We start from the raw sequence: 24845 nt of genomic DNA, 5'->3' as shown, positions 1-24845 counted from the left end.
ATTTGGGCTTGAAATGGCTCGGCCTTGGCTGGATTTTTGACAAAGGACCATCTTGCAATTTTGAGAATTAAAAGGACTGACCTGCAAAATAAAAACTTAAAAAGAGATGACCTGGACAAAAAAAGGACTATCTTGCAATATTTGGAACTTTGGGACTAAAGTGCAATTTGACCAAAAAAGACTTAAACGAAATTTGACCTAAAATAAAAAAGAGTCTTAAAATAAGATAAAAATAACATGAAGGACCAAAGTGCAATTTTAGGAACTTCAGGACTTAGAAAAAAAACTAAAAATAAAATTGGAATAAAAATGGTAATTTGACTAAACGTAAAGTGAAACGTCTAAAATTTGACAAAACGGACTAAAACGAACCAATGGCCTAAATGAGGTACTTTAAAGTAACCTCTCTCTGCCAAAATTTCGTGTGAAATGACCAAAATGCCCCTGAGGCTAAAACGACTGAAAATGACTCAGATGCAAACTTTTGAAAATGGATTTTTTACAAGAAATTGAAGCAAAGACTCATACAAGCAAAATTAAAAGACTCAGAGACAATTTTTAATATTTGAACAGAGTCTTGACACTTGAAATGACTAAAATGCCCTTAGGGGCAAAATTGACTCAAAATGACTTCAAATGCAATTTTTGACATGGGTTTTGACATAGAATGAAACAAAGACTTATTCAAACTATTTGGAAGGACTCAAACAAAATTTTGAAAGACTGAGAGAAGTTTGACATAGAAAATGACTAAAATACCCTTGTATGTGAATTTTGCAAATAACATTGAAACAACATGCAGAGAAAGATGCAATTGATCAGAGATAGTTCACATAACTTGAAATGCAAGAGAAGAAGAATTGAGTTAGTATTTTTAGGTCCAAAATTAGGGTATAACAGCTGCCCCTATTTAAGTTTCTTTGTCCGGAGAGTCAAGAGACGAAGTCTTAGAGTTGACGGGACGAAGATACTTAAATGTTAACATTTGCACTACTTTTGGACATAAAAATACGTTTTCAGAGTTGAAAAACATGAATGTTATGCAATATGTTGATTATGAATGCAAGACAAACAACTGGAGTCTACGGAACCTGTCATGTCACTGGGGATTCAGGTGGACATTGACAGGGTAGACAAACCAGGGAGCAGAAAATAAGGTGCAAGTTGTTCTTTGGGTCGAACTAGCCACTTGACCAATGAATACAAAACAAGAGATAGGTACAAAGTGTTCTTGGGATCGAACTTGGTACTTGACCGGAAACATAGACATATAGGCAGATACGAGCTGTTCTTTGGATCGAACTTGACACTTGATTGAAAATACAAACAGATAGGCAGACACAAACTGTTCTTTGGATTGAACTGGCCGTTTGGCTGGAGACATAGACAAAAGGGTTGATACAAGCTGTTTCTTTGGATCGAACTTGCTTGTTGGATTATCACCACATCACGTGGGAGAGTGCAGACTGTTCTCTTAGATCGAACTTGTCGTTTGACCGATAACAAAGCATAAGCTGGGTACAAACTGTTCTTCAGATTGAACTTGCCATCTGACTGATAACAAAGCATGAGCTGGGTACAAACTGTTCTTTTTAAATCGAACTTGTCGTTTGTCCGGAAGCATAGGCATATAAGCAGGTACAAGTGGTTCCTTTTGGATCGAACCTGGCACTTGACCAGTAACGAGGTACAAATTGAAAGTCTGGTTTAACAAGATACCAATTGAGGGTAAATTGTCATTGACTTGATTTGAAAATAGACATGACCATTTTTGTTGGCCCAAAAGCAAATTGAGGGTAAATTGACGTTGATTTGAGTTGAAAATTGACATTGAAAGAGAGATAGAAAATTGAGACTGAGCAGAGACATAGACATAGACATTGGATTGAGAGTTGCAATTGACATTGAGATTGGATTGAAATTGAATTGAAAATTGACATTGACATTGGATATTGTCATTGGAATTGGAATTGACATTGACATTGACGTTGACATTGGATATTGACATTGACATTGACATTGGAGATTGTCATTGAAATTGGAATTGAAATTGACTTTGACATTGACATTGACATTGGAGATTGTCATTGAAATTGGAGATTGTCATTGAAATTGGAGATTGGAAATTGCTTCGAATTTGAGTTTTGACATGATTTGAAATTGAGAGTTGAGATTGCATCGAATTTGACAGTTGAAATTGAAATTGAAATTGACAATTGGAATTTGAAATTGAAATTGAGTTTGACATTTGGAATTGACAGTTGGAATTGAAATTGAGTTTGACAGTTGAAATTTGGATTGAATTTTGACAGTTGAGAGTTGGATATGCAACATGCATGTATGGTATAGCAAGATTATTGGATGTATGAGCACATAAAATGCATGATTATGCATGTATGAATGCTCGAAATGCATGATTGGTTGGCAGTTTGACAAGGAAGTTTCACAGAGATAGACAAAACATTGGAAGATTGGGCACGTAGTGGCTCGTGCTGCGACATATTCACAGGGGAGAACCTCTTTGGGGAGACCGTCGTTGCGAGACGTATCGAAACCATGGCTGCGGGCAGTAAACTTGTAGAGGAGGACCCTTGGAAAGTTCTTGGATACAGGTCGCCGTTGCTAGGCGTGTCAGTGCTGGGTAAACATTGGATGTTCGCATCTGTGGTCAATGCTTTTCAATATTCTTTTCATTTTTCATTTTCAAATCCCACTTTTGCCTGAACCGCCCTTTCGGGTTTTCGATTCACCGGGGAGTAAAGTTCTTTTCATTGCCCCATTTTTGCCTGAATTGCCTTCATAGGTTGTCAATCAGCGGGGTGCTCATTTTTGCCTAAGCCGCCCTTTCGGGTTTTCAACTTAGCGAGCTTTTTATTTTCATTTTTCATTTTTTTCATTTTCATTCTGTTTTTCATTCTTGCCATTGACCACAGATCATCCTGGGGAGTAACCTGCTTGTAACATGTATCGAAATAGACATTGACATTCATTCATTCATGCATGTTTCATTGAAATGTACCCTGTTGCTCAGGTTTGCTTTCAAAAATAGACAGAAAAAGATTTTTAATTTTCAAAAATGTTTGTTTCAGACATTAACATTGTCAAAATAGAAAGAAAATGTTTTGTATATAGCATTGAAAATAGAAAGAAAAACATAGAGTTTCAAACAATAGAAAGGCTCAAATTGATGTAGAAGAGTGAGAGTCAGCCAAAGGCATGACTCCACGGATTTACAAAGCTTGGAAAATGGTAATTTTATTGGTTGGTGATACATTGAACACGATGACCGCTACATTTCATAGAAATTTTGAATTCACAAGTACAGAAGCTTCTGATGAAGACGATCATTGACAGTTGCAGATGCCCCAAGGGGTGATAGTGATTTGCCAGATATAGTTACTTGTCTTTATTGTCAACCTCATTTTTGCATGAACCGCCCTTTCGGGTTTTCGGCTCATCGAGGCGCTCATTTTTGCCTGAGTTGCGTACAATCTCAGCGAGCTCTTTCATATTCATTTTTTTTTGTCCCTAACTTTTGCCTGGATCGCCCTTTCGGGTTTTCGATCCACCGGGAAGCGCATTTTTGCCTAGGCCGCCCTTTCGGGTTTTCGACCTACCACGCTGTTCTTTTCTTTCTAGACAAAGTATTTCTTGACTATATCGGCATTAACAGGATTTGGGAGTTCAACACCATCCATGTGTGTAAGAATCAAAGCACCACCAGAGAAAGCCTTCTTGACAACATAAGGTCCTTCATAGTTAGGTGTCCACTTGCCCCTTGGGTCGGGTTGCTGACTTATCCTTCTTTTCAAAACAAGTTCGCCTTCCTTGAATTCTCGAGGTCGGACTTTCTTGTCAAAAGCATTCTTCATTCGCACTTGGTACAACTGTCCATGAGCCATAGCATCCATACGTTTCTCTTCAATCAAATTCAATTGGTCATACCGACTTTGACACCATTCAGCCTCAGTTAGTTTTGCTTCCATGATTACTCGAAGAGATGGAATCTCCACTTCCAGAGGGAGAACTGCTTCCATACCATATACCAAAGAGAAAGGAGTTGCCCCGGTTGAACTACGCACTGTAGTATGGTAACCATGCAAGGCAAACGGTAGCATTTCATGCCAGTCTTTGTAAGTGGTGACCATCTTCTGAACAATTTTCTTGATGTTCTTGTTAGCGGCCTCAACTGCACCATTCATCTGAGGTCTATAAGGAGAAGAGTTGTGATGTTCAATTTTGAATTCTTCACATAAAGCTTGCATCATACTATTGTTCAGATTGGAACCATTGTCAGTGATGATTTTGTTGGGAACACCATATCGACAGATGATGTTATTCTTGATAAACTTGACAACCACTTGTTTGGTCACATTGGCATAGGAGGCAGCTTAAACCCACTTGGTGAAGTAGTCAATTGCCACTAGAATGAAACGATGTCCGTTGGAAGCTTTTGGTTCAATTCTTCCGATCATGTCAATGCCCCACATAGAGAAAGGCCACGGGGAAGATATAACATTGAGAGCGTGTGGAGGCACATGAATCTTGTCAGCATAAATTTGACATTTGTGACATCTCTTAGCATGTTTGTGGCAATCACGCTCCATAGTTATCCAGTAATAGCCGGCTCTTAACAATTTCCTCGACATAGCGTGGCTCAAAGCATGGGTCCCAAAAGTGCCATCATGTACATCGTGCATCAATTTCTCAGCTTCTTGTTTATCAACACATCTCAATAAAACCAGGTCATAGTTCCTCTTGTATAGGATTTCTCCGTCCAGAAGGAATTTGCTAGCCCACCGTCTCAAGGTCTTTTTATCCCTGTTGGAAGCACCAGGTGGATATTCACGATTCTGCAAGAATTGTTTGATGTTGTAATACCAAGGCTTTTTATCATTCACAACCCTATCAGCTTGATCTGGCATATTTTCAATAGTAAACACATGAGCGGGTCTATCAAGACGCTGCACCTTGATCACAGGCACATCATTCCAGTGATTCACACGAAACATGGAAGACAAAGTAGCGAGAGCATCAGCCATCTGGTTTTCATCCCGAGGGATGTGGTGCAGTTCAACCTTTGTAAAGTATGTCAACAGACGTCTTGCATAGTCACGGTATGGGATCAGCTTCTCATGATGAGTCTCCCATTCACCCTTTATCTGGTTAATAACAAGTGCAGAATCTCCATAGATGTCAAGGTGCTTAATTCTCAGGTCAAGGGCTTCTTCGATGCCCAAGATGCATGCTTCATATTCAGCTATGTTGTTTGTGCATTCAAAAGTTATTTGAGCAGTGAAAGGAATGTGGTGCCCCTGTGGAGTTACAATGATGGCTCCAATTCCTTTACCATAAGCATTAACAGCACCATCAAACACCAATCCCCATTTGCTATTGGGGTCCGGCCCTTCATTGATCAATGGTTCTTCACAGTCTTTTGCTTTCAGATACATAATCTCTTCATCGGGGAAATCGAATTTACTTGGCTGGTAATCATCAAGAGGTTGACAAGCAAGATGTTCAGCAAGGACACTTCCTTTGATTGCTTTCTGAGCTTTGTACACAATATCATATTCAGACAATAACATCTGCCAACGCGCAATCTTTCCAGTAACAGCAGGCTTTTCAAAGATGTACTTGATTGGATCCATTCGGGATATCAACCAAGTTGTATGATTCACCATATAATGACGCAGGCGTTTGGCAGCCCAAGCTAAAGCACAACAAGTCTTTTCAAGCATTGTATACCGAGTCTCACAGTCGGTGAACTTCTTGCTCAGATAGTAGATGGCATGCTCTTTCTTACCAGTCTCATCTTGCTGACCGAGAACACAGCCCACTGAATCATCTAACACTGACAGATACATAATCAAAGGCCTTCCTTCCACTGGTGGGACAAGGATAGGTGGCTCTAACAGGTATTCTTTAATGCTATCAAAAGCTTCCTGGCATTCATCATTCCATACAACAGGCTGATTCTTTCTGAGCAATTTGAAAATTGGACCACAAGTAGTAGTCATGTGAGATATGAATCTTGAAATGTAATTCAGACGTCCGAGGAAACCTCTGACTTGCTTTTCAGTTTGAGGGGCCGGCATCTCTCTGATGGCTCGGACTTTGTCGGGATCAACTTCAATGCCTCTCTGGCTGACAATGAAGCCTAGCAACTTTCCAGATCTTACACCAAATGTGCACTTGTTAGGATTCAAACGCAGCTTGTACTTTCTCAGTCTTTCAAACATCTTTTTCAAATATACAACATGCTGCTCTTCATCACTTGACTTCACAATCATGTCATCAACATATACTTCAATCTCTTTGTGAATCATATCATGAAACAGAGTTGTCATACCTCTTTGATAGGTAGCACCAGCGTTTATCAAGCCGAACGGCATCACTTTGTAACAGAACGTTCCCCACGGAGTGATGAAGGACGTCTTTTCTCTATCTTCAGGAGACATTCGTATTTGATTATAACCAGAGAAACCATCCATAAAGGAGAACACTTTGGATTGAGCAGTACTGTCAACAAGAACATCAATATGAGGTAATGGGAAGTTATCTTTTGGACTGGCTTTATTCAGATCTCTGTAATCAACACACATTCGAACTTTCCCATCTTTCTTTGGTACTGGTACGATATTGGCAATCCACTCAGGGTATTCAGCTGTCATGAGGAAACCCGCATCAATCTGCTTCTGCACTTCAGCCTTGATCTTAAGAGCCATGTCTAGACGAGACCTTCTCAATTTCTGTTTGACAGGAGGACATTCAGGTCTTGTCGGAATCCGATGTTCCACAATCTTGGGATCTAGACCTGGCATATCTTCATAGGACCATGCAAAGACATCTGGATAATCATGGAGAAGCTGAATAATCTTCCTTTTCACCTCTGGCTCAAGTGCAGCACCAATCTTGATCTCTCGCTTGTTCTCTTCAGTACCCAGGTTGATGAGTTCAATCTCTTCCTGGTGAGGCTGAATGGCTCTTCTTTCTTGTTCAAGTAGTCGAGTGATCTCATATGGTATCTCTTCATCATCATCATCCTCATCTTCAGCTTCATATACCGAGAATTCAAAATTTGGAGGAACCATAGGGTCACTGTGTTCAACGGGTTTATTATGGTTCAATCTGCATAATATGATTGGGATGATTTTAGAAAAAGTTTTTCATGCAGATTTTTGAAATTAATAAGAAAAATACAGATGTTTTGGTTTTTTCTGGCATTACCATTATTTCCAAGAAAAAGGCACTAAAAAGTAAAAAACAAAGAGTCGTGAGAAAAACGACAACTTTTATTGATAACGGCAATGCCGAAACAAACATGCCCTTACAATGATATCACTTTCGCCTTGGGCAGAGCGAAAGGATTGTTATTTTGAAAACAAGAAAACATGAGCAACAAGACACATTACATGGAAGCATGCATGACTAAGGGAACATCAATGGCCTCCCAATTTCTCACAGTGCCTCCTGGTACAACAAATGTAGGCACATGACCTCTTTCAGCAGCATCTTCAGCAATAGCATTGATGAACCCAGCACTGTAGAAGGTTCCCTTTGAAACACCAGAAGTTGGAGAGAATCCAAGGCCCTCTTTACGCTTGTTTTCCAGAATCTGAATTACTTTGCCCCAGCCGGCAGCTTGCCCTTCCCGAACAGCCTTCTGGGCATCTTTCAATGAAGCCATGCTAGTACCAGCCCTTCGGGGTTCTGCACCCTCAACGGTCAAGCCTTGAAACGACGTCCCTTCAGCGGACCCTGCTTCAACACAAGAGAAAGATGACACTTGGCTAACCAGATATGCTTCTTCACCATGTACAGTGACAATCTTACCGTTCCTCATGAACTTGAGCTTTTGATGCAAAGTAGAAGTTACCGCCCCAGCGTCATGAATCCACGGTCTTCCGAGGAGACAGCTGTACGAAGCATTGATGTCCATGACTTGGAAAGTGATTTGGAATGTCTCAGGACCAATGGTTATTGGCAAGTCTACTTCCCCAAGAACATCCTTGCGAGATCCATCGAAAGCCTTAACCAGATAGCTACTACCCCTCAGAGAAATTCCATGATGGCTCAATTGCCTTAGTGTGGGTTCAGGCATTACATTCAGAGACGATCCAGTGTCCACCAACACATTGGATATCATGTCAGATCCACAATGTACTGAGATATGCAGAGCCAAGTTGTGGTGTTTCCCTGCTTCGGGGAGTTCATCGTCACCAAACCCCAAGTTGTTGCAGGCAGTAATATTACTCACTATCCCATCAAACTGATCCACAGAGACTTCGTGGTCAACATAGGCTTGCTCCAGTATCTTCATCAACACCTTCCTGTGAGCCTCTGAGCTCATGAGCAGAGACAGGATGGATATCTTTGACGGGGTTTGCAGCAGCTGGTCCACGATCTTATAATCGCTCTTTTTGATAAGCCTCAGAATCTCGTCTAGATTAGACTCTTTAATGGGCTGGCCTGAGGGGCTGGCATTCTCTTCCTCAAGGCTAGCCATGTTTCTTCTCTTGTACAATCTTGTCTGATAAACTCTATCTGGTTGGTGAATCTTGTGAGCACGAGCCACTTTTCAGACTGCGGCAGAAGAACCAGGAGACAATGAGCACGGGAAGCCATTTGTGACCGATGAATGATGCATATGATGCATGATATGCAAATGCGAAAAGACTCTTTTTTGTCAGAGGACTTTGTCAAAGTGGTTGTGAACATCACGGAGAAACACGGTTTTATTTGAAAATCTTGAGCAAAACTAAAAGTTTAGTTGAAATGGTATCACTTGGTGTTCACATCCGTGATGTTCAAAAGATGACTTGTCTAAGTCCTCCGATAAATGCATGGGAAAAAGTTTATGCATGTATGCGTGTATGCATGAATGCATGATTATGTTCAAATTCGGAGAAAACATGGTGGGTTGAAGTTCAAAGTCGAGGAGTCATGGGTGGACACGGCGTCCGGTGAAACTAGGGCTTTAGGAAAAAGTAACCGGGTTCTAAAAAGGTTCCCAAGTTGCAACCTCTCCGACGTATCTCATGGTGCCACGAGACAACACTCGCTCCATGATTATACGTGGAAGGTCTAACTTGAGTGTAGTATCGCGTGACGACTAAAACTCGAGACAACACTCGGTTTAGCCTCCGCACTACATCCTAGAAAATGGCCATGGATGGGTTCGGTTATCTACGGTTCATAGCGTCATAGAACAATTAGAAGTAAAGTGCCTAAACGCGACAACACGCGCCGACAACATCACCCCCAAAATGCCTCAGCTATGTGGGATTGATCGCATAATCCAAAACACGAGGCAACCCCCGGAATGAATTGTCGATTATATCCCTCCTAAATCCTAAGTTCACTCAGCCCGGGTGCAGGACTTTTGATATTCTCACCCCACACGTTTGCAAGAATTTAAACATTTATTCACATAGGAAAGCAAGTAAAAGAAGCAAGTAAAAATACAAGCGCAAGCGTGGAAATAAAGACTAGGCGTAACTCTCGAATCTCCCCAGTGAAGTCGCCAGCTGTTTTATCTTGGTTTTCGGGTGTCAAACATTGATTACGTTTGAACCTTTTAAACCGGTGATATCTTATTTTTTTCTTGGGAAGGGAAAAAAGTAAGCAAAACCCTTGAGAATCGAGGTCCGGGAGTTGTTTTCGCTACGGGAAGGTGTTAGGCACCCATAACGACTATAGTATCCTATAGGAACCGTCTTTAATTTCTACGCGCGCGCTTTATTTTTAAATGCTATTTTGAAATGTTATTTACACCTAAAATTTGCTAAATGAAGAATTGGAGGGAGAAGAATGTTTTTGGATTTTTATTTTAGTTGAATTGAAGGAATTTTGTTCCTTGCCTACGTACCCGATTAAGGGATCAAATCCACCGTAGTTCTCTCTCAAAAATGTTTTTGTTTTTGTTGGTTGATTTTAAGTTTGAAAATAGGATTTTGAAGAATAGAAAGAGGCCTCAAGGGCATGAGATTGGGAAATTGTGAGGTTGAATTAGTCATTTGCAAAAACAAGTCAAAGCATGATTAAAATTTGTTGAAATTTGATTAAGAAAATAAAAGGAAAATTCAATGAGGTTTTGACCCCAAGGTTTATTATGAAAATGATTTTGAGTGATGTTGTTCACATTTTTTGGAAAATTGATTTTTTCTAAGTATAAAGCCTAAACATTCATCTAAACATACAATCCTAAACATACATCTAAACATGCATATTCTAACTATATACTATAGTGATGTGTGTGTATGTGTCGGTGCTTGTGTCGGTGTACATCATTAGAGTCCATTGTCCTTATTACATCATACCCTAGATACATTCTATGGCCTCTTTGCCAAGAAATTGAAATTGCATAAAAGTACAATACAAAAACTCCTAAGTATTAACATTCTAAACTTGGCATGAATTATAAAGGGTAGAAAAAAAAAATAAAAGAATGAAGAAGTGAGATGGGGAGAGAGATACTCATGATGTATGAAACACAATGGAGGAACTGGTTAGTAATATGAGGCATAAAAGGAAGAGACATAAGCAAGTAAAGCTATTATAACCAAATGGAGGAATATAAAATAAGCAAAAAGTAGTGTAAAATAGACCTAAAATTCCTCATCAAGGCAAGGCTTAACCATGACCTATAATTCCCATGTTTCATCACATTTTTAGATGTGAAATTCAAGACTTAAAAGAAATGAGAATCTAAGAGTCATAGTGAGCCTCACACTTCAAGGTGAACTTAGACCTATTTTACGCTAACATTACTTGCAAGACAAGAAATTGACAATTTCTATTCACAAACAGTAAATGAAAAGATGCAAATTGGTTACCAACACATCCTAAGATCACACAATAAGCCTATGCACTAATTGGACAAAGAAATCACACCAAAACATAGTAAAAAACTTGCAAGGATTTAACAAGAGTACAAACTATCTACAAGATACATCACATATAAATTTTTACCAATTTTAATATGTAAAACACTCATAAAAGTATCAAGAAACACATCAAATCACTCAAGAAATTTTTAGATGTTTTTACAAAAGATTTTGAGTTGAAAGGGGTACAAGAAGCAGAATCCACGTGTGAAATAGCAAGAAAAAGCAAACCAGAGGACAATCTGCGCTACAAACAAGCCCAGGCCCAAGGGAATATGGATCCTGGACTATCCAAACGTGCCAGGGACGTTAGATTGATCCAGGATCCCCAAACCCTAGATCCAACGCTCGTAAACACGCAGCACACCGTAATAACATGCAGACGCACAGAAACAAGACATCAGGATCGTACACGTGGAGAACCATGGATCTAACGAAGGAGATTGGGAGATGAAATGAACCGAATTGAACCAGACCGGTTCACGTGCCTATATAAGCACAATGAAACCGGTCCAATTCATTTCTTCCTTCCCCTTCTCTCACTACAAAGTTCTAGAGAGAGATGCTCTGCAATCTCTCTTCATCTTCTCCGATGAACATGACGGCGGAGGTGTGGTGGTTCGCCGGCGGCGCCACCACACCTGGACATTTTTTTTGAAACTTTTTGCACCATCGTGTTCATTTGAGTCTCCTCTTTACGATTCTTGCACTCGTTTTTCAAAATAAGGCACGGATTCGAACAGATCTACACTTGTCTCTACGTTTTAGGGTTTCGAAAAATTCTCTTCAATCTTTTCGGAACTAAGCCCTATCTTGACCTATTTTACATGCTGATGATGAATCTATGCTTTATTTCGAAGAATAAACGGTGAATCTTCATGATTTTTGAAATTAGGGTTTGGTTTCAATTTTTTTGAATCTTTTCGAAGTTTTCACTTCGATTCACCGTTTACTTTCACTTTTAAACCTTCGATGATGATTTGAAGCAAAAAACGAGAAGGATTTGTATGTTTACCTGATTTTGTTTGGAGATTCGAACAATTAGATCCTGTGAAGCTTCTGGTAAGTCTTGAACTGAAAATAAATCAGTTATTCTTTCTCTTTCTGCTTCACTGGTTCCAAACTCGCTTTGATCCTCTCTTCTTCTTACTCTTAATGCTGTGATCGCACAATTTCTTCAGATTTGTGCTTGAATTGCAGCTTTTTCAATTCGATGATGAAGATTCGAACTCGAATCTCTGAGAATTGCAATAAATTTGTTGTAATTGTGCTGAATTTGTGATGCTGGTATTCTAGGGTTTGAGATTGGGGATGAACTTTTCTGGAGAATTGTTTGTGTTTTGATCGTAACGGTTTAGAGAGAGAAAATGTAATTCTGTTTCTATGACTTTGATGAGTTGGCGTTGAATGATTGATCCCCCCCTGTAATTGGTGATGTGGCCTCTATTTATAGGCCAAGTGTAATATTCTGGACCAGTAGCCTTGTGACACCTGGATTTGGGCTTGAAATGGCTCGGCCTTGGCTGGATTTTTGACAAAGGACCATCTTGCAATTTTGAGAATTAAAAGGACTGACCTGCAAAATAAAAACTTAAAAAGAGATGACCTGGACAAAAAAAGGACTATCTTGCAATATTTGGAACTTTGGGACTAAAGTGCAATTTGACCAAAAAAGACTTAAACGAAATTTGACCTAAAATAAAAAAGAGTCTTAAAATAAGATAAAAATAACATGAAGGACCAAAGTGCAATTTTAGGAACTTCAGGACTTAGAAAAAAAACTAAAAATAAAATTGGAATAAAAATGGTAATTTGACTAAACGTAAAGTGAAACGTCTAAAATTTGACAAAACGGACTAAAACGAACCAATGGCCTAAATGAGGTACTTTAAAGTAACCTCTCTCTGCCAAAATTTCGTGTGAAATGACCAAAATGCCCCTGAGGCTAAAACGACTGAAAATGACTCAGATGCAAACTTTTGAAAATGGATTTTTTACAAGAAATTGAAGCAAAGACTCATACAAGCAAAATTAAAAGACTCAGAGACAATTTTTAATATTTGAACAGAGTCTTGACACTTGAAATGACTAAAATGCCCTTAGGGGCAAAATTGACTCAAAATGACTTCAAATGCAATTTTTGACATGGGTTTTGACATAGAATGAAACAAAGACTTATTCAAACTATTTGGAAGGACTCAAACAAAATTTTGAAAGACTGAGAGAAGTTTGACATAGAAAATGACTAAAATACCCTTGTATGTGAATTTTGCAAATAACATTGAAACAACATGCAGAGAAAGATGCAATTGATCAGAGATAGTTCACATAACTTGAAATGCAAGAGAAGAAGAATTGAGTTAGTATTTTTAGGTCCAAAATTAGGGTATAACACATGAATGCTATTGATTTTATATTCAACAGGCATTGTCTATGGATATTGGGAAATGAAAGAACCCTAGTGAGTCAGGATAATGTATGGAAAGTATTGGCGCTTGATGCTAAAAAACGTCAATGCTTCTTTAATGCGGATGAGGACGAGGACTTAGCGAAAGGTATCTGGGATGCCAAGAAAGAGCTGGATCAACTTGACGATTTTCTTAACTCAGATAGTGTCATTTTTAGAAACTCTAGGTGGAAGATATTTGGATTTCCGACATTCTAATATTACTTTATTGTGATCATGTGCTTGACCTTTAGTTCATATATTCCTCCAACGATTGTGCAGGTTCTTTTTAGTGATAACTTCCTTAAGTCATTTAAAAATCTTCCAACAAAGCGGATAAAAAAGTGGGTCATTAGCCTCTTAAACTTTCCAGTGGATGGAGACCAAAAAGGATAAAAGTGGATTTGCTTTGTGGAAATTCATCCCAGATGTTAAAGCAATATAAAGTTGAAGGTCTCTTTGTTGTTTGTTCGAAGGACATTGTAAAAGAAGTGATTTTCACTCAAGTTTTAAGGATATGGGATATACTGCCTCCGGAGGATATTCCTTAAGTACTGAAGCATCTAGATAGTATTTTTGAAAGCTATACTGATGATTTTATAAGTCGCTGCAGTGAGCAACGTTTTGATTTATATTTTATTACACCTAAGTTACTTTAGCTAACTGATAACTGTGTTTTGCTTCTTTTCTAGGAAGATGGAGGTTCCAATGAGTTGGGAAAAATCAACAGAAATCATGAAAATTCAGAATCTTGTTAATACTGGAAATGAAGCAGAATCAAGTTGCCGCGATCAAAGGATTTATATTGAGAACTCAAAGGTTGAGGAGAGTTTTTTATTGATGAAATTCTATTCTTTATCATCTGTTGTGGTTAGCCACTTGCTTTCTGATCGTAATAGTAATGAACTGGAACTTCCATTTGAAGTATCAGATGAAAAACATGACATTATACTCTTTTCTAGAAGTACATTTGTATTGGGTCGCTCTGGTACCGGGAAAACCACTGTTTTGGCCATGAAGCTATTTAAAAAGGAGGAATTGCACCATGTGGCTCTTGAACACGCATATGGAATTAAGAGCGTTGAAGTTCCTTGTTTGAGTTACGAGAAAGAGTATAAAGACAGTTCTACCTTGAATAATAGGCCTACCCTACCCGAATTATTTGTAACAGTGAGTCCTAAACTTTGTCAAGTAGTGAAAAAACAGGTTGTTAGAATGAAAAGGTATGGAATTTTTACTTCAGTGAAACAGCATCATGTCCACTGAACTGCATGATAAGGTGTATGTGTACACATGCAAATGGAGGTCCCCTGAACTTTGTACTATTTCACCGCCACCTTAATGTCTTTTATATGGTCAATCTTTAGTTTGGCATCTTTCGACTATTAGCCTTCCTTCTCTTATTGTTAATTGTCCCCCGTAATAGTAAGTTTTTGGTCTGCGATCGTGTATATAGTAAATTTCTTCTGAGATTACAATTTTTAACTTTGCTTTCTACTTAAGAAATTAGGTAATGGGGTTAAAGAAACACTTTTTAACTCCTATATTTTAGTAACCATTGTAGCATCTGATAGACGATTGGCAAGTGCACCAAATACTATCGAAGTAGTAAAAAATATCGATCCCACGAGGACTGTTTTTAACTTCAATAATTCAATCGCGCCATAGAAATAGGATGTGTAAATGTTATTTTGTTTTGCCACTAGGCAGTAGATTTGGTTTGATTTTATGAAATCAAGTAACAGAAAGTAAAGTTTGATTAAGAAAATATGGAGAGAGATGAGATCAGATCTGTCGAATCCTATATGGTTCCCCTAATTGGTTACTGCACCTATTATTACTAATGATTCTCTAGTTTCACGATAGTTAACAAATTAGCCCTAATCAATCCCTTGAGTTAGGACCCTCTTCTTAAACTACAACCCCTAATTCCTTAGGTGATCTAATAATCTTTGAAGGTTTTATGAACGTTAACCTAATATCACTAACAAACGATTATCCATTCCTAGACTAACCATGTTTATTAGAACAATTCAATTAGGTCTAAGTCGAAAGCTATGGTCAGTAGTCATTTGTTCTCACTAAATCATGTTTATATTTGATCAGGATATAAAAAGCATTAAGAACAATTGAATTGAATAAACACTAGAATATCATTAATAACTAATAGAGTTTCACAGCAACATATATCAATTAGGGTTACATAGATTCATCTCTGACCTAATCTCTGAGAGATTTAGCTACTCATAATTGAGTTTACAAATACCATAATTAATGGAAGAATTAAAACATACATAAACTGGGTTAGAGATGATGAAATCCTCTCCTCTGCAGCCTTCTGGGTGTTAAAATCGCACTTAGCTCTCCAAAATCGTAACCCCCTTTGTTTGAGACTGACTTCAGCTTAAATAGGCAATTCTGCTCGCCCAAAATCGTACCACGATGACATAAATCGTACCACGATTGCTTCATTAAACCCTAATTACCTTCCAAGCCCTTCTTGCAATCGTATCACGATTGGTTGGATCGTACTGCGATGAAGCTCCTTCAAAAACATGCGTTCTGACTTCAAGAAATCGTATTGCGATGGTGAAAATCGCAATACGATTGGCAGCTTGCAGTTGTTCCAATTTTCTTGCTTTTAACACCTCCTGGATACTTTATATTGCTTAGAACTCTATCAAAATGTCAAATTTAGTCCTAAAAATTATGTAATGATAGCATGTCATCACAACCCCAAACTTAAACCATTCCTTGTCCTCAAGGAATTCATTTGCAACATTGACAGTCGACAGTAAAATAACAAATACCTGATCAAGTGATACCACCAAAAAGTTCAACACCTTACTAGCTAAAGATGAGCTAGTTTGACTTGTTCGCATCCACCAATTCACAACTCCACGCAACAATTTGAATAGGGTTCACAGTTGACATGCAATTTACATATTACCATACGCTTGAAAAGTTTCTAAACGTCAATCAAAATCAATGTCAATGCACACTTTGATGTCTTTAAGGGTTATAACGGGGCTTAGGTGAAGGTGGGATAATATTTGGATAAGTAGGCTACACAAAATTTGAGTTAGGCATTCCTACGGAAGTTAAAGCACAACATTTAATCCATCATTCATTCACCTTGTGGAACAACAATTAATGTAAAGGTACTAGAGAATATTTATAACATCAGCGACAATCGAGTTTGAAGTTACTCGGATTTTCAATGTTTTGTCCCTTTTTCATCATTCATTTTCGTCATTTTTTTTTCATACACCATTTTTGTGTATATTTTGCATGACAATTTCTTTTCTTTTTTTTTTCTTTCATTTGTTCTCTTATTCTTATTCTCTAGTACCCCCACCCCAAACTTAATTGGTTGCAAATTCCAATAGCAACCCCAAACTTAATCTTTAGCAACATACTACAATGCCTAACTCAGAAAGACAATAAGGGATAAAACCTAAAAGTCTCTAAGCTTGTAATGTGGTTTGTCACCGAACAAAAAGTTATAATCCTACCGGCTCAAATTGGTTAAGAAAAGGATAAAATATAACAATTAAAATCAGGGTAGGCTTCAAAAGGCTCAAAGGACCAAGCACTTTTGCCTCAGTGTGCTAATGACAATGACCAATCAACAGTAGAGAAAAATTGCAAGTTCTAGAAATGTAAATGCATGGAATATTCTAATATAAGTAAATTGAAAAACAAAATTTGGCAATGAACCTTATGGCTGAGATTTATGGGAGTTGTAACTACCTATCTTGAACTGCCGTACACTTCGCCTTTGAAATACCAAGTCACTCCTCCTTTTGAACTTTTGGAATATCACTTTGATCAGACAATTGTTACTAAACTGGAAAAAGTCAATAAACAAGAAAATTCATTAATAATAAACAAGCAAACAATTAAAGTTCTTGAAAAAGGGAATCAAACTGACATCTGACAAGTTATTGAAAAAGAAATTGATGTGGACTTTGATTCTTTTTTCTCTTTTTTTTTCTTGTCCATCTTTTCACATTTTTTTCTTCATTTTTTTGTTTGTTTTTGTTTTTTTTACTGAATAGAAATACCTGCAAAATAAAAAACATTAAAAAAAAAAGGATGGGTTGCCTCCCACCAAGCGCTTTCTTTTACGTCATTGAGCTTGACGCTTCAACCACTGTTACGGTGGCAAAAATGATAGAAAAAATATATCATCCTTCTTCTTCCTCTTGTTTGGCAGGAATTCCATGAACTTGGCATAACGAATCAGATACTCCCATGCACTCACTGTTAATCCTTTGGAATTTGAACTCTCCCACCTTAGAGAAAGACATGCACCCATCTGCACACGAGTGATTTCCTTAACCCCAGTTGGTCCAGACTTCGGGAAAATATCAACACTCCTCACTTTGGGATTTTCTTCCACCACAACCTCGTGACACTCACTCTCCATCTGAACCAACTTCCTCTGAGACTCATGTGATTTCTCAACAAGATCACCACACTGAAGATCAAACTTCTCAAATGAAACTTGATTTGACACCAAGATATCGTCTAAAATATTTTAAAGTTTAGTATTGTAATCGATGTTGATCACCTCTTTCTTCCCTTCACAATTACTACCTGGTTGATTTGCCTCATAACGACCACATCTCTCATTTAATAGCGAGATTATATTGTCCAAATATTTTATCTTCAAAGATAGCATATATTTTTCATACTGCAACGTAACAATCTCTTTAGTGTCATAGAGGCGTAACCTGTCTGCTAACCTGTCTATCATAGTTGCACAACTTGGATAAACTTTTTAGTAGCACAGTAAAATGAGAAGAAAATAAAGAGCATAATTTTTTTTTAAAGTTTTTTTTTCAATATATAAACAAAAATATAAATGACAGAAATCCTAAATAAAAAAAACAAAATTGCCAAATTAAAATGACTCAACAGTCCCCGGTAACGGCGCCAAAAACTTGATAGACGATTGGCAAGTGCACCAAATACTATCGAAGTAGTAAAAAATATCGATCCCACGAGGACTGTTTTTAACTTCAATAATTCAATCGCGTCATAGAAATAGGATGTGTAAAGGTTATTTTGTTTTGCCACTAGGCAGTAGATTTGGTTTGATTTTATGAAATCAAGTAACAGAAAGTAAAGTTTGATTAAGAAAATATGGAGAGAGATGAGATCAGATCTGTCGAATCCTCTATGGTTCCCCTAATTGGTTACTGTACCTATTATTACTAATGATTCTCTAGTTTCACGATAGTTAACAAATTAGCCCTAATCAATCCCTTGAGTTAAGACCCTCTTCATAAACTACAACCCCTAATTCCTTAGGTGATCTAATAATCTTTGAAGGTTTTATGAACGTTAACCTAATATCACTAACAAACGATTATCCATTCCTAGACTAACCATGTTTATTAGAACAATTCAATTAGGTCTAAGTCGAAAGCTATGGTCAGTAGTCATTCGTTCTCACTAAATCATTTTTATATTTGATCAGGATATAAAAAGCATTAAGAACAATTGAATTGAATAAACACTAGAATATCATTAATACCTAATAGAGTTTCACAGCAACATATATCAATTAGGGTTACATAGATTCATCTCTGACCTAATCTCTGAGAGATTTAGCTACTCATAATTGAGTTTACAAATACCATAATCAATGGAAGAATTAAAACATACATAAACTGGGTTAGAGATGATGAAATCCTCTCCTCTGCTGCCTTCTGGGTGTTAAAATCGCACTTTAGCTCTCCAAAATCGTAACCCTCTTTGTTTGAGACTGACTTCAGCTTAAATAGGCAATTCTGCTCGCCCAAAATCGTACCACGATGACATAAATCGTACCACGATTGCTTCATTAAACCCTAATTACCTTCCAAGCCCTTCTTGCAATCGTATCACGATTGGTTGGATCGTACTGCGATGAAGCTCCTTCAAAAACATGCGTTCTGACTTCAAGAAATCGTATTGCGATGGTGAAAATCGCAATACGATTGGCAGCTTGCAGTTGTTCCAATTTTCTTGTTTTAACACCTCCTGGATACTTTATATTGCTTAGAACTCTATCAAAATGTCAAATTTAGTCCTAAAAATTACGTAATGACAGCATGTCATCAGCATCACATGGGCAAGTCTTTTGAAATAATTTGGTCCTCGTTTTTGTTCGTTGAGTTCAGTTAAATTTCATTTATTTAAGAGTTTTCTATGCGGTATTTAATTGGGATCTAATATTATTTATGTTCTGCATACAGGTTTATATGTGGTGCTGATATTTCCTCCAAAAGTTGTTCGACTGAAGAAGAAATAGTGAAGGGAAGTTAAGCCGTCAAGATTATCTTTTCTTGTCTGAAAACCGGGCGTCAAGTTTAAGCAAGCAGAAAAGGGAGATCATATATGATATTTATCAAAGTTATGAAAAAATGAAAATGGATAAGGGGGATTTTGATTTGGCTGATATTGTTGCTGACCTTCACTGCCGATTCAGAATTCATAAATATGAGGGTAATGAAATGCACTTTGTATATATTGACGAAGTGCAGGATCTAACCATGAGTCAAATTACTTTATTTAAGTATGTGTGTCAAAATGTAGAAGAGGGTTTCGTTTTTTGCGGGGATACTGCACAGACCATCGCAAGGGGAATTGATTTTAAGTTCCAGGATATCAAATCTCTCTTTTACAAGAAGTTTGTGCTAGAATCAAAGAGAAGTGCCTATAACCAAGGAAAGGATAAAATGAAAGTTTCAGTAATTTTTTTGTTGAATCAGAACTTTCGGACTCATGCTGGAGTGTTGAAATTGTCTCAGAGCATCATTGAGCTTCTTTTCCATTTTTTCCCTCATTCTATTGATGTTTTGAAGCCTGAGACTAGTTTGTTATACGGGGAAGCTCCGGTTGTTCTTGAATGTAGAAGCAGAAAAATGTTGGTTTTGGAGCAGAGCAAGTTATTTTGGTACGTGATGATGACGCTCGGAAGGAAATTTTAGACTGTTGGGAAACAAGCTCTTGTTTTAACTATTTTGGAGTGCAAAGGGCTCGAGTTTCAGGTTGTTTAAAAGTTATCTTTTTTGGTGGTGGTCGGGGTTTGAACCCCGGACCTTGCATATTTTATGCATTGTCCATACCAGCTGAGCTAAGCTCACGACGACTGTTTAAAAGTTATCTTATATGATTCATTTGTGTTTGGAATGTTATGTTTATTAATTTTAATTATCATTTGTGTTCTATTGTAGGATGTATTGTATTACAACTTTTTTGGCACTTCACCTTTGAAAAATCGATGGAGAGTGATTTATGAGTATATGAATAAACAAGATATTGTGGAACTTACAGAATCAAACTCTTTTCCAAGTTTCAATGATTCCAAACACAACATTTTGTGTTCTGAGCTAAAACAGCTATATGTGGCTATAACTCGTACAAGACAAAGATTGTGGATATGAGAGAATACAGAGGAGTATTGTATACCTATGTTTGATTACAATTCAAAGAACTGGATGATTCACTTGCTCAGACAATGAAAGTTGCAAGCAGTCCCGAAGAATGGAACTCACGTGGTAAAATGGTTGTTTTTGTAGCTGACTGTTATATTCATTGGGATTTTAATTTCATAATATTAGATTTTATTAATGTCTTATTTTTTATTTTATTGAATTATCCCTATACCTAACTACCTCACGGTGATATTATGCTATATCACGGGTAGTTTTATACTTTTATTACTGTGTAATGTATAGAGCAATGCTTTTAGATGTTCCTCTTTTGTCTAGTATTCTTTTTGCTCTAAATGATATATTATTTTGACTGTTCCTTTGCGGTTATATTATCAAAATAACTATGAGATGGCAACAGTTTGTTTTGAAAAAAAGTCTAAGGCTGCTAGTCTTAGGGCTACTGCAATCCGTTTACATGACTTGAATCCCGAGGATGCAAATGCAATCCTTAGGGAAGCTGCTGAAATTTTTGAAGGCCTTGGCATAGTTGAGTCTGCTGCCCAGTGTTTTTCTGATTTGGGGGATTATGAAAGAGCTGGTAAAATCTTTAGCTTTGGCATCTATGTTTATAGTTTTTAGTGTTGTTCACTTCATAAATATTACCATAAAGCAGTAATATTTCAATTACAATAACAAGAAAGTACAGAAGCCAACTTACTTGGATATTTGAGTTGTCATAGTTATCCATAAAATCATTTACAAAAAGGAATTATATATCGCTTGCTTTGATTAAAATTAATTTTCCTTTTATGTTTGCAAATGAAATTCAATCAACCAAAAATATATTCTGGACTAAAACTGCTTTTATAAGTACTGCAAGATATAAAAGGTTTATGCAGATTCGTATAAAAATTACACCTTTCATCTAAATTTAGCTTTTTTATAAAGACTTGCATATTTCACTCGGACAAAGATTTTATATGACTATTCAGAACTTTCGTCTATACCTAACTTTCATTGTAGTTACTGATAATATTTAATTGACTTCATATTATGTGAGTGTTGGTAGTTTATTTGTTGTTGATGAATCCGTTTGATTTGAGTTAAGCATTTGACTCATTTTGTTGTAGAAGCAAATTTAATTTGGTAAACATCATTTTTAATCCTCTAATGAGATCACCTAAGCTTGCACATTTAAATTGATTTTATGTTTAGGCTATTTTTTGCATTGTGAACTTTTACTCTTCAAAATTAATCGTTTTCTGCTAACGGAAACTTTACTTGGAAAAATGTGAAGAGCCTGATTTGAAAAGGGCAGGGGATTGCTTTTACTTAGCACGTTGTCACGAAATGGCTGCTCAAGTGTATGCTAGAGGAAGTTTCTTCTCAGATTGTTTGAATGTTTATGCAAAAGGTGGATTGTTTGACATTGGATTACATTACATTGAGTGCTGGAAACAAAATGAGATTGCTGACCCTGGTTGGGCTAATAGCCATGATCTGAACGCAATTGAACAAAAATTTATGGAAAATTGTGCCCACAATTATTGAGATAAAAGATATCAAATCCATGATGAAATTTGTTCGAGCTTTTCACTCGATGGATTCAAAGCGTGGGTTCTTACTATCATTAAGCTTACTTGATGAGCTTCTTGAATTGGAAGAGGAATCAGGCAACTTTATGGAGGCTTTGAACATTGCTAAGCTGATGGGTGATATTCTTCGCGAAGGAAGAGCAAAGCATATGAGCTTCTATGTACTAATGTTTTTCTATGTACTTGCAAAATCTCTTTGGTCTGGAGGAAGCAAAGCATGGCCCTTCAAGCAGTTTACACAGGAAGAGCGTTGACATTTGCAAAGGAAGTGTCAAGCAGCTTTTATGAGCTTGCATCCACAGACGTTGAAATACTATCAAATAAGCATGATAACATTTTTGAAATAATGAATCAATTGAAATCTTCTAGCATTTATAGAAGTATCAGAAGGGAAATATTATGTTTGTGGAAACTGCTAGATTCTCATTTTCGGCTAAACTCCTCTAACTCTTAAGTATGTCTGGCAAGACAGCTTGTTTGATGTTTCTGTGGAAGGCATGATTATGAAGAATCAATTTCCCGTGGAGATGTTGTTTAATTGTTGGACATGTTGGAAGGATAACATTGTTCATATGCTAGAATCCCTTTCAAATTTCAAAGTTCAAGAGCCTCATCAGCGTAGCAGTTACCAAAAGCATTGTGTTATTATATAAGTATACAAGTTTTTAGGTTGCTGTCCAATACTAATCAGCACTTTTAAGACATTTTCAATATGGTTTTCTGTTGTTGCTTTACTTACTCGTTATCTTTTTGTTCTCTTATCCAGCAATTCGATGATCAAGGAGGACACCGTGGAATCTGTAATTGTGCTTTCAAAGAGAATTCTTTCAAGACAATCAAAATTAGCGCACATCTTGCATCAACTGAATTTGGTTCAAAGGAATACCGATGTTGAGTCCGATTCATCACAAGCCAGCACAACACTAAGCGATGATGACCCCGAGGAAGATATTTTGAAGGAATCAATAGGTAACATGTCCAATAATTCTCAAGGTGCAGTTAATTCAGGACATGGAAAGGCCAAGGAAAATAACAAGGGGAAGAAAAACAAGTCCAAGAAAAAATAAGGGAGGAAAAAAGGGTAAGAAGTGAAAATTGTCGGGTCTTGTACATGCAAATGCTGTAGTAATTTTTGTCTTTACACTTCAAACTATCTCTGGTTATGGTATATCCTGATTTTGGAATCTTTTCAGTAAACTTTTCAAAAGTATTTTAAAGATTTATTATTGATATTAAAATGTTCGTAACGACGAGAAATCAAAGCCAGAAGTTCTAGCATTTTGACTGCATGTCTGCATGTATATATAGAACAATAGCTATCAATTGATTATAGGAATATTTTTTTTTTTCTGAAGAATGATTATAGGAATATATATCATACTAGAAAAATGAGATTTTTTATCTTAGGTTTTGTTTTTGACCCATTTTTTTTAACTTAGGTTAACAAAGGATACGAGAGGAATGGAATAATGTTGGTTCAATTCTTATTTCTTATACAAAATAATAATAAATCAAACTTTGTACGATACATAAGCCTTAGCCAAATCTCATTTTCGTCCGTACATGAAAAAAATTTGTGATTTATGTTCAATCACTCCAAATGGCAAACAACACGATCAAAATATTATACAGTCTCTCATATAGCGTTTATTTATCAAAACAATAGCTATAACATGTATCTATCAGCCTTTTTTTTTGTGGTGGCCGGGGATCATTTTCGTCCTTACATGAAAAAAATTGTGATTTATGTTCAATCACTCCAAATGGCAAACAACACGATCAAAATATTATACAGTCTCTCATATAGCGTTTATTTATCAAAACAATAGCTATAACATGTATCTATCAGCCTTTTTTTTGGTGGTGGCCTGGGATTGAACCCCAGACCTTGCATATTTTATGCATTGTCCATACCAACTGAGCTAAGCTCACGAGGACGTATCTATCAGCCTTTGATATCAATTGATGAATTTTTAACAAATTAGCCAAATCATAGATATACAATTATAGCTAGCATATATTTATATTTGGCGATGATCAAAACCGGTGTATCTTTTAGAGTTTGAGAGACATGGGGTGAGAGAACAAGTATGAGTGGTTTGACTAACTTCATTTCCTTCTAGGGTTTTTCAACACTGTTCTCTAAGACCATCAATTACGGGGGGAGAGGGTCTTCACCCTCATTGTGTCATTAGAGAAATGGGTGCCTATAGAGATGAGTGTTTCTATAAGTATCTGTTTTTGAAGTAGCGTGTTTTGAGTGCTTCTGAAGTAAGCATATGAAAGAGAGAAAAAAAATGAACATAATATAATTATATTCTAATAGGAGGACACAAATTTAAAACAGATTTCGATCCTTATGTGCGTTTTCATATTCTAGGGGTCATGTGCAGAGGAAAAAAAAAGCACATTATTTTGTGAATAAAAATCATGTGGGCCTTGTGTAGGAACCTATGTATCCCCATATTGTCTCTTGCATGGTATG

At 37.0% G+C, this 24845-nt stretch overlaps 1 pseudogene across 1 annotated transcript in view; it reads left to right on the top strand.

The window, feature by feature from the left end:
• Nucleotides 1–23571, top strand: part of LOC146923951 (uncharacterized) — a 49524-nt pseudogene extending 25953 nt beyond the window's left edge. The window contains exons 8-14 of the transcript XR_015009930.1: nt 13314–13528; nt 13616–13984; nt 14028–14558; nt 19584–20378; nt 20565–20892; nt 21146–21363; nt 22036–23571. The product of XR_015009930.1 is annotated as an uncharacterized LOC146923951 (transcript). The remainder of the gene's footprint in view (nt 1–13313; nt 13529–13615; nt 13985–14027; nt 14559–19583; nt 20379–20564; nt 20893–21145; nt 21364–22035) is intronic.
• Nucleotides 23572–24845: the final 1274 nt, after the last annotated feature.

The sequence above is a fragment of the Medicago sativa genome, chromosome 5 (assembly GCF_051527215.1).
Source record: "Medicago sativa cultivar Bolivia chromosome 5, Bolivia_mono, whole genome shotgun sequence".
In the NCBI taxonomy this organism is placed as follows: Eukaryota; Viridiplantae; Streptophyta; class Magnoliopsida; order Fabales; family Fabaceae; genus Medicago; species Medicago sativa.
Note: the sequence above shows the minus strand (reverse complement) of the source record. Positions and strands in the feature narration are given on the sequence as shown.